At 44.0% G+C, this 22652-nt stretch overlaps 1 protein-coding gene across 1 annotated transcript in view; it reads right to left on the bottom strand.

Moving 5' to 3' along the window:
- SLC2A1 (solute carrier family 2 member 1) overlaps nt 1–22652 on the bottom strand; it is a 104487-nt gene that overhangs the window by 68810 nt on the left and 13025 nt on the right. The window lies entirely within an intron of this gene.

The following is a 22652-nucleotide window of genomic DNA, read 5'->3' as shown; positions in this document are numbered from 1 at the left end:
ACTTTTTTTTTGCAGTGTTATAGCTCCCATAGGGACCTATAACACTGCACACACTGATCTCTTATACTGATCATTGTTATCCCATAGGGACCTATAACACTGCACACACTGATCTTTTACATTGATCACTGGTTTCTCATAGGAAACCAGTGATCGATGATTCTACCGCTTGACTGCTCATGCCTGGATCTCAGGCACTGAGCAGTCATTTGGCGATCGGACAGCGAGGAGGCAGGTAGGGACCCTCCGGTTGTCCTGTAAGCTGTTCGGGATGCCGCGATTTCGCCGCGGCTATCCCGAACAGCCCACTGAGCTAACCGGCAGTTTTTACTTTCACTTTTAGCCGCGTGGCTCAGCTTTGAGCGCGCGGCTAAAGGGCTAATAGCGCACGGCACCGCGATCAGTGCCACGCGCTATTAGCGGCTGGGTCCCGGCTTCACTATGACACCGGGCCCGCCGTGATATGATGCGGAGTCACCGTGGGACCCCGCGTTATATCACGGGAGTGGGACCAAGGACGTACTCATACGTCCTTGGTCCTTAAGGGGTTAAATAAGACGTAATGACCAACTGTTCTGTTTATCTTTGAATTTTAGAGGACCCAGGGTATGCCAAGAAAACAATACACCACCACTACACCTTCTCCACCGGCCTATACTGTTCACACCCGATAGGAAGGGCTTATTGTTTTAGGCTGCTTAGGCCAAATCCATCCAACCAAGTCAGTTTTCTCCACAGAGATCTGGATCCATCTGACCAGGCCATGTTTCTCCACAGAGATCTGGATCCATCTGACCAGGCCATGTTTCTCTATATAGATCTGGATCCATCTGACCAGGACATGTTTCTCCACAGAGATCTGGATCCATCTGACCAGGCCATGTTTCTCTATAGAGATCTGGATCCATCTGACCAGGCCATGTTTCTATATAGAGATCTGGATCCATCTGACCAGGCCATGTTTCTCCACAGAGATCTGGATCCATCTGACCAGGCCATGTTTCTCTATAGAGATCTGGATCCATCTGACCAGGCCATGTTTCTCTATAGAGATCTGGATCCATCTGACCAGGCCATGTTTCTCTATAGAGATCTGGATCTATCTGACCAGGACATGTTTCTCCACAGAGATCTGGATCCATCTGACCAGGCCATGTTTCTCTATAGAGATCTGGATCCATCTGACCAGGCCATGTTTCTATATAGAGATCGGGATCCATCTGACCAGGCCATGTTTCTATATAGAGATCGGGATCCATCTGACCAGGCCATGTTTCTCTATAGAGATCTGGATCCATCTGACCAGGACATGTTTCTCCACAGAGATCTGGATCCATCTGACCAGGCCATGTTTCTCTATAGAGATCTGGATCCATCTGACCAGGCCATGTTTCTATATAGAGATCGGGATCCATCTGACCAGGCCATGTTTCTCTATATAGATCTGGATCCATCTGACCAGGCCATGTTTCTCCACAGAGATCTGGATCCATCTGACCAGGCCATGTTTTTCTATAGAGATCTGGATCCATCTGACCAGGCCATGTTTCTCTATAGAGATCTGGATCCATCTGACCAGGCCATGTTTCTCCACAGAGATCTGGATCCATCTGACCAGGCCATGTTTCTCTATATAGATCTGGATCCATCTGACCAGGCCATGTTTCTCCACAGAGATCTGGATCCATCTGACCAGGCCATGTTTCTCTATGGAGATCTGGATCCATCTGACCAGGCCATGTTTCTCCACAGAGATCTGGATCCATCTGACCAGGCCATGTTTCTCTATAGAGATCTGGGTCCATCTGACCAGGCCATGTTTCTCTATGGAGATCTGGATCCATCTGACCAGGTCATGTTTCTCTATAGAGATCTGGATCCATCTGACCAGGCCATGTTTCTCTATAGAGATCTGACCTCTTTTATGGATCCATCCTCATTTACCAAAGAACCTAAAAAGTGACTGCTAGAATTACAGAACAATCTTACACACAGCGGCTGGTACTTATGTACTGTATGTACATGGTCCTTGGAATATGCCGGCATGAACACATTGCCCAAAGACCTTGTGAATCCAAACTCAGGGTCATCCACGAGTGTTATTGGGCCAATAGGCAACACTGCTGGTGCAGCTGTCTTATAAGATGGTATAATCAAATCTAACCTGGTGAGCATTACCCCAGTATTAACCATATGGACCACCAGGCAATACAAGGGTGAAAGCAGCAGGGATGTTATAGAGGCACTCTTCCTTTTTGATAGTGCTTTCACAACAATCTCCAGAATGTGACAGTAATGGTGATTCAGCGAGAAATGTTACGGTGACCGTGTTTACAATCAGTCAGTGATGTCGCTGCACCTTTTTCCTCCCCAGTCTTATAATACAGGAAGGGAATTATACAATGTAGGGAGGCACCGTATGTGACCCTGGGGAGTTACAGTACAGGAAATACTTCAGACCTGTGACCTGCTACCTCCATTCCCTCCCCAGATATGCATCACTACTGGTGACATACCTATCACATGTGTGTGCCAAGAGGGGTTTCCGAGTGCTCACCGTCTGTTATAACCGCACCAAGAAATGCTATAAAGCCAAAGTCACACTGCGCAATTTGGATGTGGTGTGTTTTACAGCAAAAAAAAAAAGAATACCAATGACACAGACAACAAAACCCTGTTTGTGGGAGGGGGAATCATAACACCCCTATGTACTCCCAGGGTACATGTACGTGGACCATGTAATGTCTGCTTAAAGGGGTACTCCCGTGGAAAACTTTTCTTTTTTAAATCAACTGGTGCCAGAAAGTTAAACAGATTTGTAAATTACTTCTATTAAAAAATCTTAATCCTTCCAATACATTGTATGGGCTGTCTACTACAGAGGAAATGCTTTTCTGATGTCATGACCACAGTGCTCTCTGCTGACCTCTGCTGTCCATTTTAGGAACTGTCCAGAGCAGCATATGTTTGCTATGGGGATTTTCTCCTGCTCTGGACAGTTCCAAAAATGGACAGCAGAGGTCAGCAGAGAGCACTGTGGTCGTGACATCAGAGAAATCCAAAAAGAAAAGCATTTCTTTTGTAGTATATAGCCCCTAAAAAGTACTGGAAGGATTAAGATTTTTTAATAGAAGTAATTTACAAATCTGTTTAACTTTCTGCCACCAGTTGATTTAAAAAAAAAAAAGTTTTCCACAGGAGTACCCCTTTAAACAGCAGCAAACTACAAACACCAATAGCAAAAAAGAGTTGTAACATGCTGAAGTAGCAAAGCAAATTGTAAAATAAATTTGTCCGAAATGTTCGTAGAGGTGGACATCACCTGGCTGCGCATTTGCTCTGCACTAGTGGGTATCTTCCAGCTTGCAACAATGCAAGCTGGAAGATACCCACATGTGCAGAGCAAATGCACAGCCAGGAGACGTCCACTCCTACGACCGTTTTGGACAAATTTATATTACAATTTGTCAAATATTCAGACAATAACCCCATTGCACACCAGTGGTGGCCCAGAACAAGCTGTACCAGCTGCTATGCTGAATAGTATATGAGTAATAGTAACTGAGGTATAAAATGGTTTGATAGACACTAAAGTGTGTATTTTACCCGCTGAAGGCCTAAGTAACTGTATTTTCTACATTACAAATGTGTCTTTCTAGATTTTTCTGTCATAAAAAAATATGTACACTGAGTTCTCCAGTGGGCAAAGGGTTAATTCCTACAAAACTTGTCTCACATTACACTACACTTTGTGGCTGGGGTTTTGGACAGGTTGTGCATGCTTATCCCTGTATTTTTTGCACATGTGTCTACTTGAAGGTGGACCTAGGTGCCCCTTATATTTTGTGGGATGTTGCTCTGCCTTTATCACTTTTAATTGATTTAAAAAAATGTTGTATGTCAAATTTTTTGCATTTTTGTCAATAAAGACTAAATAACTATTAGTGACTACTAGTGTATCTGCATTTGTGCATATAGTTTTTAGGATACACTGCTGGTGACTAGATGCGGGAAGTTTCCCCAACTCAACTCCCTAGCCTGGAAAAGGAGGTGGAACTTGTTTTTCCCTTAGTTAGTGTAGCCCTGGCTTTCGTCTTGGGAGTATGTATGTTCCTCAGCTCCTGTCACATTTCACATTCCCGAGTAGTCCTGTCAGCCTAGGTATAGCTAATGTCATGTATACCTCCAACAAATAGGACACATTTTCACTAGTCCTGTCTACAAGCAAGTTTAAAAAGTACCTGTCACCAAATAAACTGTTCTCAACTACCTCAGGCTATGTTCCCTGGCTACTCCTAACACCCCTCCTGCCTTAAAAACCATTTCAGAGCTTTAAAAAGCGGAGTATTTTACCGTTCTTCTTGCTGGCATAGTGCCATTTTCCAGCAGGAGAAAGTGGGTGTTTTCCAGCAGGCATGACATCCCTGAAGCCTGCTGGGGGACCATTTCCGCCCTCACATTGTTGCAACATTGTGATGAATAGAAGACCTCAAGCTTTGTGCCTGTTTCAGTCTGTGTTGCTATCAGTGAGGCTCTCCTGCAGCTGTCATTCTGTGTAGCTTTCTGTGGAGCTTTCACTTTCTGTGCAGCTGTAAATCAAGCTGAGTGCAGAGAAACACTTCCTGAGTTTGGACTCCAGCCAGGCCGGGAGGAGACCAAACTCACTGTATTAATTATGTCAGAAAACAGAACAGAGCCACCTAGTGGATGTTTTTTTCTATTACATTTTAAACATATTTATGTTTATTATTTTAAAAGCAAGTGAATGGGAAAGTGTCTGCTAATTACACAAGGAACACTATATTGAAAGTTTTATTTGGTGACAGATATTATTTAAGCCTGTGCCAAAGGTCCCACTGTAAGGATTGTTCATCTCTTCAGCATAGTCTTCATGTGGTTAAGCAAGGTTAAGTTGTTGCTTTGTCTTCACACTGGATCTTGTTTTGGACCTGCGCCCACCTGTTACAGTCAGGAAAGTGTTATCTGGATACGCTTCTCAGAGACTCGTGCCACAGTTTGCCACTCAAGTCAGTTGAGTTCTTTCTTTTATGCAACTGTTTATTTAATTGTATTTTGTCAAAACAAACATTTTTAAAGGGAAAAAACAAAAAACAAAAGGAAAAACATAGAAAAGGAAATAAAAATCAGAGATTACATGTCAACTAGACAGAGATACATTGGGTCATAAAGTGCAGTCCCAGTGAATGGTATGTCCTAGATATTAACAGGTTGTTGCTTCATCGTATCTTGGAAAGAGGAGATCCCTGTGGGCTACGAACTTCAGGATTGGACAATGAATTAAAGGGGTACTCCGGCCCTAAGATGCCTGACCGCGGGAGTCGCGCCACCTTCTTGCATTCGGCACCCACCTCTTTGAGCTGCACGCCGCGCTGCCAGGTCACAAACTGCCGGGTGCCAACCACAGAGCCGGAGTATCCTGACGTTACGACTCCGCCCCAGGTGATGTCACGCCCCGCCCCCCGCTATGCAAGTCTATGGGAGAGGGCGTGACGGCCGTCACGCCCTCTCCCATAGACTTGCATAGCGGGGGCGGAGTTATGATGTGACGATACTCCGGCTCCGTGGTCGGCACCCGGCAGTTTGCGAGCTTGCAGCGCGACGTGCAGCTCAAAGAGGTGGGGGCTGAATGTAAGATTGCGGGGGTCCCCAGCGGCGATAAGATGTCTTAGGGCAGGAGTACCCCTTTAACATAAGCAAGTTCTATGGTCTCTTTTGGCAAGTTCTAATTATCCAGAGTCTCAAGTTCTATTTTAATGCTGTAACTTTCCACAGCAACGTTTCAAGTAAATGTTGCGTGCATGTTACCGTGTCGTGTTCTGTTTTGATGGTTAAGCTTACTGGACTCGTTGCTATAGCCCTGAACCTACACCCTCTGTAATCCATAGAGCCTCCTCTCCCAATCGTGGCTGAGCACACCCCTATAAAATACATATGAAATAGATGACGTATTGGGCCCAAAATGGCCGCCGGAGCCGTTCAAATTGGGCCTTATTGTAAACAAGAATCGCAAGAACTACAATACTTCCACTGGGCCGCACATACTGGAAAACATGGGTTTGCCTTCAGAATATTTGATTAAGTTATATAAATTTACTAGATGCAGTTAATGAGATGATAATTTTAATTGGCCGGCGTGCCCCTTTAAATTTAAGTAAAGTTACAACTGTACAACAAAACCCTGGTGGTCAGAAGTCTAATTTCTAAACTTTGTGTAAGATAAACAGCTTCATTGAAAACACACATGGAACACAGAAGGGACGTTTGGGGGTTAAAGGGGTTATCCAGGAAAACATTTTTATATATGTATCAACTAGCTCCAGAAAGTTAAACAGATTTGTAAATTACTTCTATTAAAAAATCTTAATCCTTTCAGTACTTATGAGCTTCTGAAGTTAAGGTTGTTCTTTGCTGTCTAAGTGCTCTCTGATGACACCTGTCTCGGGAACCGCCCAGTTTAGAAGAGGTTTGCTATGGGGATTTGCTTCTAAACTGGGCGGTTCCCAAGACAGGTGTCATCAGAGAGCACTTAGACAGAAAAGAACAACCTTATCTTTAGAAGCTCATAAGTACTGAAAGGATTTAGATTTTTTAATAAAAGTAATGTACAAATCTGTTTAACTTTCTGGAGCCAGTTGATATATAAAAAAAAGTTTTTTCCTGGATAACCCCTTTAAACAGATTTGTAAATTACTTCTATTAAAAATCTTATTCCTTTCAGTACTTATGAGCTGCTGAAGTTGCGTTGTTCTTTTCTGTCTAAGTGCTCTCTGACAACACCTGTCTCAGGAACTGTCCAGAGTAGAAGCAAATCCCCATAGCAAACCTCTTCTACTCTGTGCAGTTCCCGAGACAAGCAGAGAGCACTGTTATCAGACAGAAAAGAGCAACTCAACTTCAGCAGCTGATAATTATTGGAAGGATTAAGATTTTTAAATTGATGTAATTTACAAATCTGTTTAACTTTCTGGAGCCAGTTGATATATATATATATGTATATAAGTTTTTTTTCCTGGAATACCCCTTTAACACCACTTAACCATATGACATCTGCTACAGGGATTACTACCCTCATCCTGATTCCCCATCACCCACTCCACAGACACACACACTCCATCTTCTTCGAGCCAGGGAGGAATCTTTAAGGACATCTTGTCCGCAGAACATTTACTTTCCCTTTTATGGAGAGAAACTGGAGAAATTCTCTGTCCTGCCCCTGGATTCCCTCAGATAGAGGCGGCGACAGTGATCTCCACGACCCCTACAAAGAGCACAGAGTCTACTGTGCGATCAGAGAATAACGGCGCCTGATACACGACATGACGCTTAGCCTCTTACGACACATGTAGACTGTCCGCCATAAGCGATGAGTATTTACTGTCCTCATACTGATGACCACGCTCACCCCCAACCATCCGTATACATCCTCATCGTACTAAGGAAATCAGACGGAGCTGTTTGGCTGTGCACGGGGGGGTCCGTCACTAGATTATACTACAAGGGGCCAAATCTTCTCCAAGCCGGTGTTTTTGTGCCTCCAGCTGTTGCAAAAATTAATCTCCCAGCATTCCCCAGACAGCCTTTTTGCAGACGTGATCTCTAGTTTTTACCATTACTATTTTTATTTTGCAGGAAGGGACAAAATGCCGGCACATACGTAACTAAGCGACACTGCAAGCGGACAATGCGCACACAGGGCGGGATCCACTGAAAGCCTGTAGCGGAGGTGCGTAGCCAAGGTAGAGAGCACAATGCAAAGACAAAGAATAGGCAGAGGCCGCACTCACCAGTCAGGTCTTTTATTCTTTTCCAGCCGGCATCACGATGTTAACAGGCGGGGGGAGCGGGGTTGGAAGCGGGGAGCTCCCCGCTTCCAACCCCGCTCCCCCCGCCTGTTAACATCATGATGCCGGCTGGAAAAGAATAAAAGACCTGACTGGTGAGTGCGGCCTCTGCCTATTCTTTGTCTTTGCACTATTTTTATTTTCATAGGACTTTTTGATCACTTTTTTTTTCATTTTTCCTTTGATATATGAAGTTACCAAAAATCAACAATTCTGGACTTTGGTATTTTTTTATGTTTACATAATTTACCGTGTGGTTTCACATATGTCATATTTTAATAGTTCTGACATTTCCGCACACGGTGATACCACATATGATTATATTTATTTTATTTAGATTTTATTTATTTATTTTGAAATGTGTAAAAGGGGGTGATTTAAACTTTTTTTTTTTTTATTAAGGAAAGGGCTTATTTACATTTATAAAACATTTTTTTTTTTACAATTTTCTTCCCAATTTTTAAGTCCCTGTGGGGCACTATTACATGTAATCTTCCAATTGTGTTATTGGTCCTCCAATTATACAGGCTGCTAAGGCTTCCTATATTCCTGGAGCGCCAATCGGACGGCAAAGCGGAGGTTAGGTGACCTCCAGCCGTCATCCTAGCTGGTTGGAGGTCCCGATCAGCGCTCCATGAACCAACTAGCCCCAGTAATTTTACCTTTTACATCTGTTGATCCACTTTGCTTGTGGGATCTAAAAGGTTTAATGGGTTATCCAGGAAAAAATGTTTTTATATAAATATATATATATATATATATATATATATATATATATCAACTGGCTCCAGAAAGTTAAACAGATTTGTAAATTACTTTGATTAAAAAATCGTAATCCTTTCAGTACTTATGAGCTTCTGAAGTTAAGGTTGTTCTTTTCTGTCTAAGTGCTCTCTGATGACACGTGTCTCGGGAACCGCCCGGTTTAGATGCAAATCCCCATAGCAAACCTCTTCTAAACTGGGTGGTTCCCGAGACAGGTGTCATCAGAGAGCACTTAGACAGAAAAAGGATTAAGATTTTTTTAATAGAAGTAATTTACAAATTTGCTTAACTTTCTGGAGCCAGTTGATATATATATACATATATATATATATATATATATATATATATATATTTTATTTTTTCCTGGAATACCCCTTTAATGCCAGGCATCAGCTCGATCGCATTTGATAGCTGCAATTTCTCACCATCAAGTGATTACCGCTTCATAGAGTCCAGTTAAAGACAAATTATCCCCTATCCACATCTTTTCGTGGGGGGGTCTGACCGCTGGGACCTTCCGCCATTTTCTAAACGGGAACCCAGGAGCAAGTTCTGCAGACGGCATGCGCTCCATTTATTTCTATGAAAGTGCCAGAGATGCCCGAGTACCGCGCTTGGATCTCTTTGGCACGCCCATAGAGAGTGAATAGAGCGCGCGCCGCCCACCAGCACACGCTTCACTCAGAGAGTGTTTCGTTCAGTCTATTTCTGAGGGGGTCCCAGCAGTCGGACCCTCCGCAATCGAACATGTATCCAATATTCTGTGGATACAGATTAAAATATCTTTCACCGGACAAACCCCTTTAAAACAGCAGGACGTAAATATGCGCCCTGTTTTTGTTAATGCTTTCCTGCCGATGGCGTAATTATATATCCTAGGGCGCGAAGGGGTTAAAAAATATGTATCCATGTTTCTCGATCTTTCTAGACAACTGCAAAGCTGCCTCGCGCGTGTAAATAAAAAAAAAAAACATGGCGATTAAACGGATCAAGACTACAGTGATACGGTTCAATGCAATTTACGTAGACAGTTTATGTTAAATCGGATACAATTTAAAAAAAACGGGCGAAAACGAGCGCAGGAGTTGGATACGATTTGTCAGTGGATATCTCCAGATCAATGTTTCTGAACTAGAGCACCTCCAGCTGTTGCAAAACTACAACTCCCAACATGCCCGGACAGCCAAAGGCTGTCCGGGCATGCTGGGGGTTGTAGTTTTGCAACAGCTGGAGGCACCCTGGTTGGGAAACACTGGTCTAGATACATTATTCTATTTTTAAGGAAAGAATTGTATCAACAAATACAAAAATGGTGATGTGAATGGGGCTCTCGCTATCTAAATGGAGGAGCCCGGCGCTGTAGCAAGGGCTCATCCACGGGGACTTTAAGGCTAGGTTCACATCACGATTTAAAGGGGTATTCTGGGAATTTTTTTCTATTTGACTATGCTACAGGGGCTGTAAAGTTAGTGTAGTTCATAATATAGTGTCTGTACCTGTGTGTGACGGTTTTCTCACAATTCTTCTGTGATTTTCACCTCACTATTTATTTTTACCAGCATACAAAATGACTGTTGTCTCGGATTTTCCCAGCTTGCAATGCGGCCGAGACCTGACATCACTAGTCAGCTGATGACAGGCAGCCTGTCTGCTTCAATGGGTGGAGGGATCGCTTGGTGGGAGAGAGATCAATCTGCAACTAATGCAACAGCTGTAGGCACCCTGATTGAAAACCACAGGTCGGCAGCTCATTTATGTTTCATTGGGTGGGGTAACTGATGTGTGGGAAGGAGGAAAATAGAATTGTGGGATTTGTAGTAAAAAAAAGAAAAGTCAAACAGGAAATACCAGTTCACAAAAAGCTACAGTGTTATGGTAATCTCACAGCATAGCCATTTATCCCCAAGACAAGCGCAAATCCTTCCTAAGCTCGTCCATTACTGTCTGCCAGGTACGTACTAAAATCACCTTATGGTGGAGAACCCCTTTAACCATCCGATTATCGGACGGTAAAATCGGATGAAATCGGATTACAAAAAATCGTATGTAAAAATCTCTTTGCTATCCGATTTAAAATCGTATCCAAAAATCGTACAGATGAAAATTCCATCCGATTTTCAATTAAAATCTGACCCTGTTTTTAAAATGAATATGTATGCCAATGACAATAAAGTTTTACATGTTTGAAGTGTATGTGTTTTGAAGTCTACTGCGCATGCGCACAAACAAGATTGTGTGCGATTAATCTGATGGAATCGCACAGTCACACGATTCCATGCGATTTACATAGACATCAATAATAACAAAAAAAATCGGACACGATTTCGATCCGATTTTGAATCTGGACGAAAAATGGTGATCAACCGCGATTTTACCTCCGATTTTAAATCGTGCAGAATCTGATGCGGATCAAAACTGATGCATTTGTTGTCTATCGTTAATGAATGGAAGTCAATGGATACGACTTTGTACGATTTCAAAGTAAAAAATCGCGAGAAGAAGTAGGATGGTAAAATCGTGATGTGAATGCGCCCTGAGCCGCGTCACTGTGAGCGCGGACGTTCATCATGTCACAGGTGTCCGGAACGTCTTCCGTGTGACACCTGACGTCAGGGATTTGCCCTCTTGCTCCTTAAACATTGAACAATAGAGAAAAGTAAATCCTGATAAGATGTGCGAAAAGCGAACAAAAGCTGCAAACTGCACGATGGAAACTTCACCGGAGTGAGACGCAACCCCATACATTCAGGAGCACCGAGGTCAATGCACAGGACCTTACAGACAATGACACCGCAGATCCCTGGATGGGGTGTAACAATCTGCAGGATATATCACTATGTATCAGGAGGTAGAGAGGACAGAGCGATGTTCTGCAGAGAGAGGTCAGAGGTGTAATAATCTGCAGGATATATCATTATATATCAGGAGGTAGAGAGGACAGAGCGATGTTCTGCAGATCTGTAGAGCGGTCAGAGGTGTAATAGTCTGCAGGATATATCACTATGTATAATAGGAGGTAGAGAGGACAGAGCAATGTTCTGCAGATCTGTAGAGAGGTCAGAGGTGTAATAATCTGCAGGATATATCACTATGTATCAGGAGGAGGAGAGGACAGAGCGATGTTCTGCAGATCTGTAGAGAGGTCAGTGGTGTAATAATTTGCAGGATATATCACTATATATCACTATGTATCAGGAGGTAGAGAGGACAGAGCGATGTTCTGCAGATCTGTATAGAGGTCAGAGGTGTAATAATCTGCAGGATATATCACTATGTATCAGGAGGTAGAGAGGACAGAGTGATGTTCTGCAGATCTGTAGAGAGGTCAGTGGTGTAATAATCTGCAGGATATATCACTATGTATCAGGAGGTAGAGAGGACAGAGCGATGTTCTGCAGATCTGTAGAGAGGTCAGAGGGGTAATAATCTGCAGGATATATCACTATGTATCAGGAGGAGGAGAGGACAGTGCGATGTTCTGCAGATCTGTAGAGAGGTCAGAGGTGTAATAGTCTGCAGGATATATCACTATGTATCAGGAGGTAGAGAGGACAGAGCGATGTTCTGCAGATCTGTAGAGAGGTCAGAGGTGTAATAGTCTGCAGGATATATCACTATGTATCAGGAGGTAGAGAGGACAGAGCGATGTTCTGCAGATCTGTAGAGAGGTCAGTGGTGTAATAATCTGCAGGATATATCACTATGTATCAGGAGGTAGAGAGGACAGAGCGATGTTCTGCAGATCTGTAGAGGTCAGTGGTGTAATAATCTGCAGGATATATCACTATGTATCAGGAGGTAGAGAGGACAGAGCGATGTTCTGCAGATCTGTAGAGAGGTCAGAGGTGTAATAATCTGCAGGATATATCACTATGTATCAGGAGGTAGAGAGGACAGAGCGATGTTCTGCAGATCTGTAGAGAGGTCAGAGGTGTAATAATCTGCAGGATATATCACTATGTATCAGGAGGTAGAGAGGACAGAGCGATGTTCTGCAGATCTGTAGAGAGGTCAGTGGTGTAATAATCTGCAGGATATATCACTATGTATCAGGAGGTAGAGAGGACAGAGCGATGTTCTGCAGATCTGTAGAGAGGTCAGTGGTGTAATAATCTGCAGGATATATCACTATATATCACTATGTATCAGGAGGTAGAGAGGACAGAGCGATGTTCTGCAGATCTATAGAGGTCAGTGGTGTAATAATCTGCAGACCGTGTGTCCGTCTGGTTGTGGGTATCTATGATCTTAGTTTTAGGTTCTTTTTACATTTTCTGTTCCCCAGGATAGAAATGTCCTAAATCTCCTAGCGCCACCTGGTGGAGACCTCCAAGGACTTCACAGATTTGTTATAAAATCATTTATTCAGGATTAATGAGACTGATCTATTGTATCTAATTACATCATATGTGATACTGGCTTCTGAGCTACTGTATCAAAGCTCTAAAATGTGTAAACTGCTGTATCTAAGCCTATCATGTGTGATACAGTCTGCTGAGCCATGTAATTCATGCTGCCATGTAGTGTCTGGAGAGCTGCTCTAGTTCGTCTTATTATGTATCATACTATCTAAGGAGCGACTGTATCTAAGCCTATCATATCTGCTTAGTGGCTGTATCTAATCCTGTCATGTGTCATACAGCCTGCTTAGCAATGTATCTAATCCTAATATGTAATACTGTCTGCTGACCCACTGTATCTAATCCTGTCATGTGTCATACATCCTGCTGAGCAATGTATCTAATCCTAATATGTAATACTGTCTTCTGAGCCACTGTATCTAATCCTAACATGTGTCATACAGCCTGCTGAGCAATGTATCTAATCCTGTCATGTGTCATACATCCTGCTGAGCAATGTATCTAATCCTAATATGTAATACTGTCTTCTGAGCCACTGTATCTAATCCTAACATGTGTCATACAGCCTGCTGAGCAATGTATCTAATCCTAATATGTAATACTGTCTGCTGAGCCACTGTATCTAATCCTAACATGTGTCATACGGCCTGCTGAGCGATGTATCTAATCCTAATATGTAATACAGTACTGGATGCTGAGCCACTGTATCTAATCCTGTCATGTGTCATACAGCCTGCTGAGCAATGTATCTAATCCTAATATGTTATACTGTCTGCTGAGCCACTGTATCTAATCCTAATATGTAATATTGTCTGCTGAGCCACTGTATCTAATTCTAATATGTAATTCTGGATGCTGAGCCACTGTATCTAATCCTAGAATGTGTTATACATCCTGCTGAGCGATGTATCTAATCTTAATATGTAATACTGGATGCTGAGCCACTGTATCTAATCCTAACATGTGTCATACATCCTGCTGAGCGATGTATCTAATCCTAATATGTAATACTGGATGCTGAGCCACTGTATCTAATCCTAACATGTGTCATACATCCTGCTGAGCAATGTATCTAATCCTAATATGTAATACTGTCTGCTGAGCCACTGTATCTAATCCTAACATGTGTCATACATCCTGCTGAGCAATGTATCTAAGCCTAATATGTAATACTGTCTGCTGAGCCACTGTATCTAATCCTGTCATGTGTCATACATCCTGCTGAGCAATGTATCTAAGCCTAATATGTAATACTGTCTGCTGAGCCACTGTATCTAATCCTATCATGTGTCATACATCCTGCTGAGCAATGTATCTAATCCTTATATGTAATACTGTCTGCTCAGCCACTGTATCTAATCCTGTCATGTGTCATACATCCTGCTGAGCGATGTATCTAATCCTAATATGTAATACTGGATGCTGAGCCACTGTATCTAATCCTAACATGTGTCATACATCCTGCTGAGCAATGTATCTAATCCTAATATGTAATACTGGATGCTGAACCACTGTATCTAATCCTAGCATGTGTCATACATCCTGCTGAGCAATGTATCTAATCCTAATATGTAATACTGTCTTCTGAGCCACTGTATCTAATCCTTACATGTGTCATACAGCCTGCTGAGCGATGTATCTAATCCTAATATGTAATACAGTACTGGATGCTGAGCCACTGTATCTAATCCTGTCATGTGTCATACAGCCTGCTGAGCAATGTATCTAATCCTAATATGTTATACTGTCTGCTGAGCCACTGTATCTAATCCTAATATGTAATTCTGTCTGCTCAGCCACTGTATCTAATCCTGTCATTTGTCATAAATCCTGCTGAGCAATGTATCTAATCCTAATATGTAATACTGTCTGCTGAGCCACTGTATCTAATCCTGTCATGTGTCATACATCTTGCTGAGCAATGTATCTAATCCTAATATGTAATACTGTCTGCTCAGCCACTGTATCTAATCCTGTCATTTGTCATAAATCCTGCTGAGCGATGTATCAAATCCTAATATGTAATACTGTCTGCTGAGCCACTGTATCTAATCCTAACATGTGTCATACAGCCTGCTGAGCAATGTATCTAATCCTAGCATGTGTCATACATCCTGCTGAGCAATGTATCTAATCCTAATATTTAATACTGGATGCTGCACTGTGTCTAAGATCATTGTATACAAAGCTGACTGTTCAGCTGCGGTATCTAATCTCACAATGTTTGATACAGTCTGCTGATCTCCTGTATCAAAGCCTGGTATGGGTGATTCTAACTACTACGTTTCTATATCTAAGCCTATAATGTGTGATACTGTTTGATGAGCTGCTGTGCCACTGTATCTAACTCTATCATGTGTGATCATGTCTGCTCGGTCATTGTATCTAATCTTGTTATGTGTGATACTGGATGCTTAGCTGCTCTAGTTCTATCATGTGCCATACAGTCTGCTGAGCCGTGTATCTAATCCTTATATGTGATACTGTCCGCTGTGCTGTATCTGAGCTTATTGTATGTAATGCTGTGTGCCCAGCTGTGGTATCTAATCTTATTATCTATGATATCGTCTTCAGGACTGCTGTATCTATACCTGGTATGGGTTATACTGTCTGTATCTAATCCTATTATGTGTGATACCATTCATTAGATGTTGGGGACATTCTGTTGGGGGGGGGGGACTTCTTAGCTTGGGGTCCGATCAGTGACCTGTTCTAATAATCAGTGACCTTGACTTGTGACCTTGTGGTATCTTCATGGCGATGAGGTATGACCCCCCCCCCTCCCCCCCAAGGTCATGTGACTCATCAGATGATCAATACATTTGTGGCAGCCAATCAGGGTGCTGGCTATGGGGAGGATGCGATTCTCTGTCACCATAGTTTCCAACCTCGTCATAGTTGCTATGGTAACGCCTACGTGCCTCCATGCCATACATCATATAGGAAGCTCATAAACCAGTGGTCTCCAACCTGCGGACCTCCAGATGTTGCAAAACTACAACTCCCAGCATGCCCAGACATCCAACGGCTGTCCCGGCATGCTGGGAGTTGTAATTTTGCAACATCTGGAGGTCTGCAGGTTGGAGACCACTGCCCTAAACCAATGGTCTTCAACCTGCGGACCTCCAGATGTTGCAAAACTACAACTCCCAGCATGCCCGGACAGCCGTTGGCTGTCCGGGCATGCTGGGAGTTGTAGTTTTGCAACATCTGGAGGTCCGCAGTTGGAGACCACTGTACCATAAACTGTCTCCAGACCGAGTTGATCGTCCATTAACCCTGTGTGTGCACCACTTGAGACATCACAGCACAGATGATGCACCTATCAACAAGCCGAGAACCCCCCCTGGTCAATGGACCCCAGAGCAGGCAGAGCGCCTCCTGGATCTGGTGCAGCCCTAGAGTAGATGGACGGCCTCAAACAACAACAGATGATAAATTTTGCGTCCTCTCCGTAGGGATCCACTATGATATACAGAGTCGGTCACTAAGGATGCGGAGTCACAAGTCTCCCATCCCCCATCATCGCCTACAGCCTCCTGACGCGTGATTCATCCCTCGCTGCGCAGTTTGGCTCATATTGTGTCTCCAGAACTGCAGCAGTCGTAATGCAGGCTGGGCGTCCTCTGCGTATAATACTTACATATACCTCCTGTAGTGGTGGCCCAGTACGGGATGGTGTTGCCCCATACCTTTCCTGCCCTGTCAGGCAGCGTCCCCAGGGCCCCCTGTAGTTGTTTCCCCATTGTTTTTATATTGGATATTAAAAGATGTGTTGCACCTTTAATATAATGCACCATGTGATTGAACCCCAGAGTGACCTATGGGCTCCCTGCTGGTCTCCCCCATATAATGACCTATGGGCTCCCTGCTGGTCTCCCCCATATAATGACCTATGGGCTCCCTGCTGGTCTCCCCCATATAATGACCTATGGGCTCCCTGCTGGTCTCCCCCATATAATGACCTATGGGCTCCCTGCTGGTCTCCCCCATATAATGACCTATGGGCTCCCTGCTGGTCTCCCCCATATAATGACCTATGGGCTCCCTGCTGGTCTCCCCCATATAATGACCTATGGGCTCCCTGCTGGTCTCCCCCATATAATGACCTATGGGCTCCCTGCTGGTCTCCCCCATATAAGCCCTGGGTGGAGCTTCTCTCTCTTGCTTTCTGCTGAGGTCCAGTGCAGTCGCCTAGTTCGTGTGTCCAGAGTAGTGGAGGCTTCAAGTCAAGTGCAGGTAAGATAAAGTCACCGTCCTGTCAGTCACAAGTCAGTCATCTGTCTACCCAGCGTGGCCTGCATTAAATTCTCCAGTCCAACTTCAAGTCCCAGCAAACCTGCGAGGTCTCTGTGTCACTGGTCACCTTCTTGGGCCCTGGCTGAACTGTATAGACTGTAACAACTGTCTATCCTCAGTAAAACTACCGTTGTCCGTAACTTGGCCTTGGTGTCTTCACTGCCCCCGTGCCTAGCCCAGGATCCAGCGGTATACTTTCGGGTGGTTAAGGATAAACCACGCCCTGGCATCACGAACACAAAGGGTTAATGCCATCTGCCCCTAGGGTAATTACATCTGTCCCGCACCTCACACCCCACCATACCACACTGTCATCTCCAAAACTGACCCTCACACCATCATACACCTCACTGCCCCATCACCAAGACTGACCCTCAATCCATCATACACCTCACTGCCCCATCACAGGACTGATCCTCACACCATCATACACCTCACTGCCCCATCACAGGACTGATCCTCACACCATCATACACCTCACTGCCCCATCACAGGACTGATCCTCACACCATCATACACCTCACTGCCCCATCACAGGACTGATCCTCACTCCATCATACACCTCACTGCCCCATCACAGGACTGACCCTCACACCATCATACACCTCACTGCCCCATCACAGGACTGACCCTCACACCATCATACACCTCACTGCCCCATCACAGGACTGATCCTCACACCATCATACACCTCACTGCCCCATCACAGGACTGACCCTCTCACATCATCATACACCTCACTGCCCCATCACAGGACTGACCCTCACTCCATCATACACCTCACTGCCCCATCACAGGACTGACCCTCACACCATCATACACCTCACTGCCCCATCACAGGACTGACCCTCACACCATCATACACCTCACTGCCCCATCACAGGACTGACCCTCACACCATCATACACCTCACTGCCCCATCACAGGACTGACCCTCACACCATCATACACCTCACTGCCCCATCACAGGACTGATCCTCACACCATCATACACCTCACTGCCCCATCACAGGACTGACCCTCTCACACCATCATACACCTCACTGCCCCATCACAGGACTGACCCTTACACCATCATACACCTCACTGCCCCATCACAGGACTGACCCTCACTCCATCATACACCTCACTGCCCCATCACAGGACTGACCCTCACACCATCATACACCTCACTGCCCCATCACAGGACTGACCCTCTCACACCATCATACACCTCACTGCCCCATCACAGGACTGATCCTCACACCATCATACACCTCACTGCCCCATCACAGGACTGACCCTCACTCCATCATACACCTCATTGCCCCATCACAGGACTGACCCTCACACCATCATACACCTCACTGCCCCATCACAGGACTGACCCTCTCACACCATCATACACCTCACTGCCCCATCACAGGACTGACCCTTACACCATCATACACCTCACTGCCCCATCACAGGACTGACCCTCACTCCATCATACACCTCACTGCCCCATCACAGGACTGACCCTCTCACTCCATCATACACCTCACTGCCCCATCACAGGACTGATCCTCTCATATCATCATACACCTCACTGCCCCATCACAGGACTGATCCTCACACCATCATACACCTCACTGCCCCATCACAGGACTGACCCTTACACCACCATACACCTCACTGCCCCATCACAGGACTGACCCTCAATCCATCATACACCTCACTGCCCCATCACAGGACTGACCCTCACTCCATCATACACCTCACTGCCCCATCACAGGACTGACCCTTACACCACCATACACCTCACTGCCCCATCACAGGACTGACCCTCACTCCATCATACACCTCACTGCCCCATCACAGGACTGACCCTTACACCACCATACACCTCACTGCCCCATCACAGGACTGACCCTTACACCACCATACACCTCACTGCCCCATCACAGGACTGACCCTCAATCCATCATACACCTCACTGCCCCATCACAGGACTGACCCTCACTCCATCATACACCTCACTGCCCCATCACATTACTGACCCTCACTCCATCATACACCTCACTGCCCCATCACAGGACTGACCCTCACTCCATCATACACCTCACTGCCCCATCACAGGACTGACCCTCACACCATCATACACCTCACTGCCCCATCACAGGACTGACCCTCACTCCATCATACACCTCACTGCCCCATCACAGGACTGACCCTCACACCATCATACACCTCACTGCCCCATCACAGGACTGACCCTCACTCCATCATACACCTCCACTGCCCCATCACAGGACTGACCCTCACACCATCATACACCTCACTGCCCCATCACAGGACTGACCCTCACTCCATCATACACCTCACTGCCCCATCACAGGACTGACCCTCACACCATCATACACCTCACTGTCCCATCACAGGACTGACCCTCACTCCATCATACACCTCACTGCCCCATCACAGGACTGACCCTCACTCCATCATACACCTCACTGCCCCATCACAGGACTGACCCTCAATCCATCATACACCTCACTGCCCCATCACAGGACTGACCCTCACACCATCATACACCTCACTGCCCCATCACAGGACTTTCCCTCACACCATCATACACCTCACTGCCCCATCACAGGACTGACCCTCACTCCATCATACACCTCACTGCCCCATCACAGGACTGACCCTCAATCCATCATACACCTCACTGCCCCATCACAGGACTGATCCTCACACCATCATACACCTCACTGCCCCATCACAGGACTGATCCTCACACCATCATACACCTCACTGCCCCATCACAGGACTGACCCTCACACCATCATACACCTCACTGCCCCATCACAGGACTGACCCTCACACCATCATACACCTCACTGCCCCATCACAGGACTTTCCCTCACACCATCATACACCTCACTGCCATTATTACTAAGACTGACCCTTACACCCTCATACACCTCACTGCCCAATAACAGAGACTGACCATCATAGGTATATATATATATATATGAAACAGTGTGTACAAAACAGTGAGTATAAAACAGCGTGAATAAAATGGTGCATATAACAATATACATATGCAATAAATCTACAGTGGGGATCAAAAGTTTGGGCACCCATGTAAAAATTTGTATTAATGTGCATAAAGAAGCCAAGGAAAGATGGAAAAATCTCCAAAAGGCATCAAATTACAGATTAGACATTCTTATAATATGTCAACAAAAGTTACATTTTATTTCCATCATTTACACTTTCAAAATAACAGAAAACAAAAAAATGGCGTCTGCAAAAGTATGGGCACCCTGCAGAGTTCATATCTTGTACTGCCCCCTTTGGCAGGTATCACAGTATCTTTGCCCATTCTTCCTTACAAAAGTCTTCCAGTTCTTTGAGATTTCTGGGCTGTCTGTCACGCACTGCTCTTTTAAGGTCTATCCATAGATTTTCAATTATGTTGAGGTCAGGAGATTGTGAAGGCCATGGCAAAACCTTCAGTTTACGCCTCTTGATGTAATCCCCCGTGGATTTTGAGGTGTGTTTAGGATCATTATCCATTTGTAGAAGCCATCCTCTCTTTAACTTCAGCTTTTTCATAGATGGCATCAAGTTAGCATCCAAAATTTGCAGAAATTTTATTGAATCCATTCTTCCTTCTACTCGTGAGATGTTCCCTGTGCCACTGGCTGCAATACAATCCCAAAGCATGATTGATCCACCCCCATGCTTAACAGTTGGACAGAGGTTCTTTTCATTAAATTCTGTTCCCCTTCTTCTCCAAACGTACCTTTACTCATTCCGGCCAAAAAGTTCAATTTTAACCTCATCGGTCCACAGAACTTGTTTCCAAAATGTATCAGGCTTGTCTATATGTTCATTTGCAAAGTTCAAACGCTGATTTTTGTGGTGAGGACATAGAAGAGGTTTTCTTCTGATGACTCTTCCATGAAGACCATATTTGTATAAGTATCTCTTTATAGTGGAATAGTGGACCACAACTCCAGGGTCTTCCACATCTTGCTTAAACTTCCACTGTTCCTGATGACTGCTATTTCTTAATTACATTCCGAACAGAGGATATTGACATCTGAAAACGTTTTGCTATCATCTTATAGCCTTCTCCAGCTTTGTGAGCGTCAACTATTTTCAGTTTCAGATTTCTAGACAACTGCTTAGAAGAACCCGTGGTGCTGATTGTTGGGGCAAGGTCAGATGAGCCTGGGCATTTAAAACCTTTGAGACTGACATCACCTGGTCTTCCCAGATGATGACTGAGAACAATCCATGACACTGGCAGGTCTCAGCTTTGCAAAGGGGGCAGTGCATGCTATAAATTCTGCAGGGTGCCCAAACTTTTGCAGACAACATTTTTTGTTTTCTGTTATTTTGAAAGTGTAAATGATGAAAATAAAATCTAACTTTTGTTGACATATTATAAGAATGTTTAATCTGTAATTTGATGCCTTTTGGAGATTTTTCCATCTTTCCTTGGCTTCTTTATGCACATTAATACAAATTTTTACCTGGGGTGTCCAAACTTTTGATTCCCACTGTATATACAACAGTATGTCTGAAGTGATGTGTATAAAATAGTGTGTGATCAGTGCATAAGAAACAATCTCATAAGAAACATATCTATAAATGGCGTGTACAAAACAGTGTGTATAGAATAATACATATAAAAGGTTATGTATAAAACAGTCTCCAAAAATAGTGTGTATAAACCAGTACATATAAAATGACTTTTATAAAACAGTCTTTAAAAACTGTGTACAAAACAGTACATATGAAATCTTAGAAATAAAACATCTGTATAAAATGGTGAGCATGAAGAAGTGAGTACAACACAGTCTGTATAAAACAGTATGTATAAAATGGTAAATGCAAAAGAGTGTGTATAAAACTACGTATAAAATGGTGTATGCAACAGTGTTTATAAAACAGTACGTATAAAATGGTGTATGCAAAAGAGTGTGTATAAAACAGTATGTAAAAAACTGTATGTATAAAATGGTGTATGCAAAAGAGTGTGTATAAAACAGTATGTAAAGAACTGTATGTATAAAATGGTGTATGCAAAAGAGTGTGTATAAAACAGTATGTAAAAAAACAGTACGTATAAAATGGTGTATGCAAAAGAGTGTGTATAAAACAGTATGTAAAAAAACAGTACGTATAAAATGGTGTATGCAAAAGAGTGTGTATAAAACAGTATGTAAAAAAACAGTACGTATAAAATGGTGTATGCAAAAGAAGGTTTAAAAAACAGTATGTAAAAACCAGTATGTATAAAATGGTGTATGCAACAGAGTGTGTATAAAACAGTATGTAAAAAAACAGTACGTATAAAATGGTGTATGCAAAAGAAGGTTTAAAAAACAGT

The sequence above is a fragment of the Hyla sarda genome, chromosome 10 (assembly GCF_029499605.1).
Source record: "Hyla sarda isolate aHylSar1 chromosome 10, aHylSar1.hap1, whole genome shotgun sequence".
Classification (NCBI taxonomy): domain Eukaryota; kingdom Metazoa; phylum Chordata; class Amphibia; order Anura; family Hylidae; genus Hyla; species Hyla sarda.
Note: the sequence above shows the minus strand (reverse complement) of the source record. Positions and strands in the feature narration are given on the sequence as shown.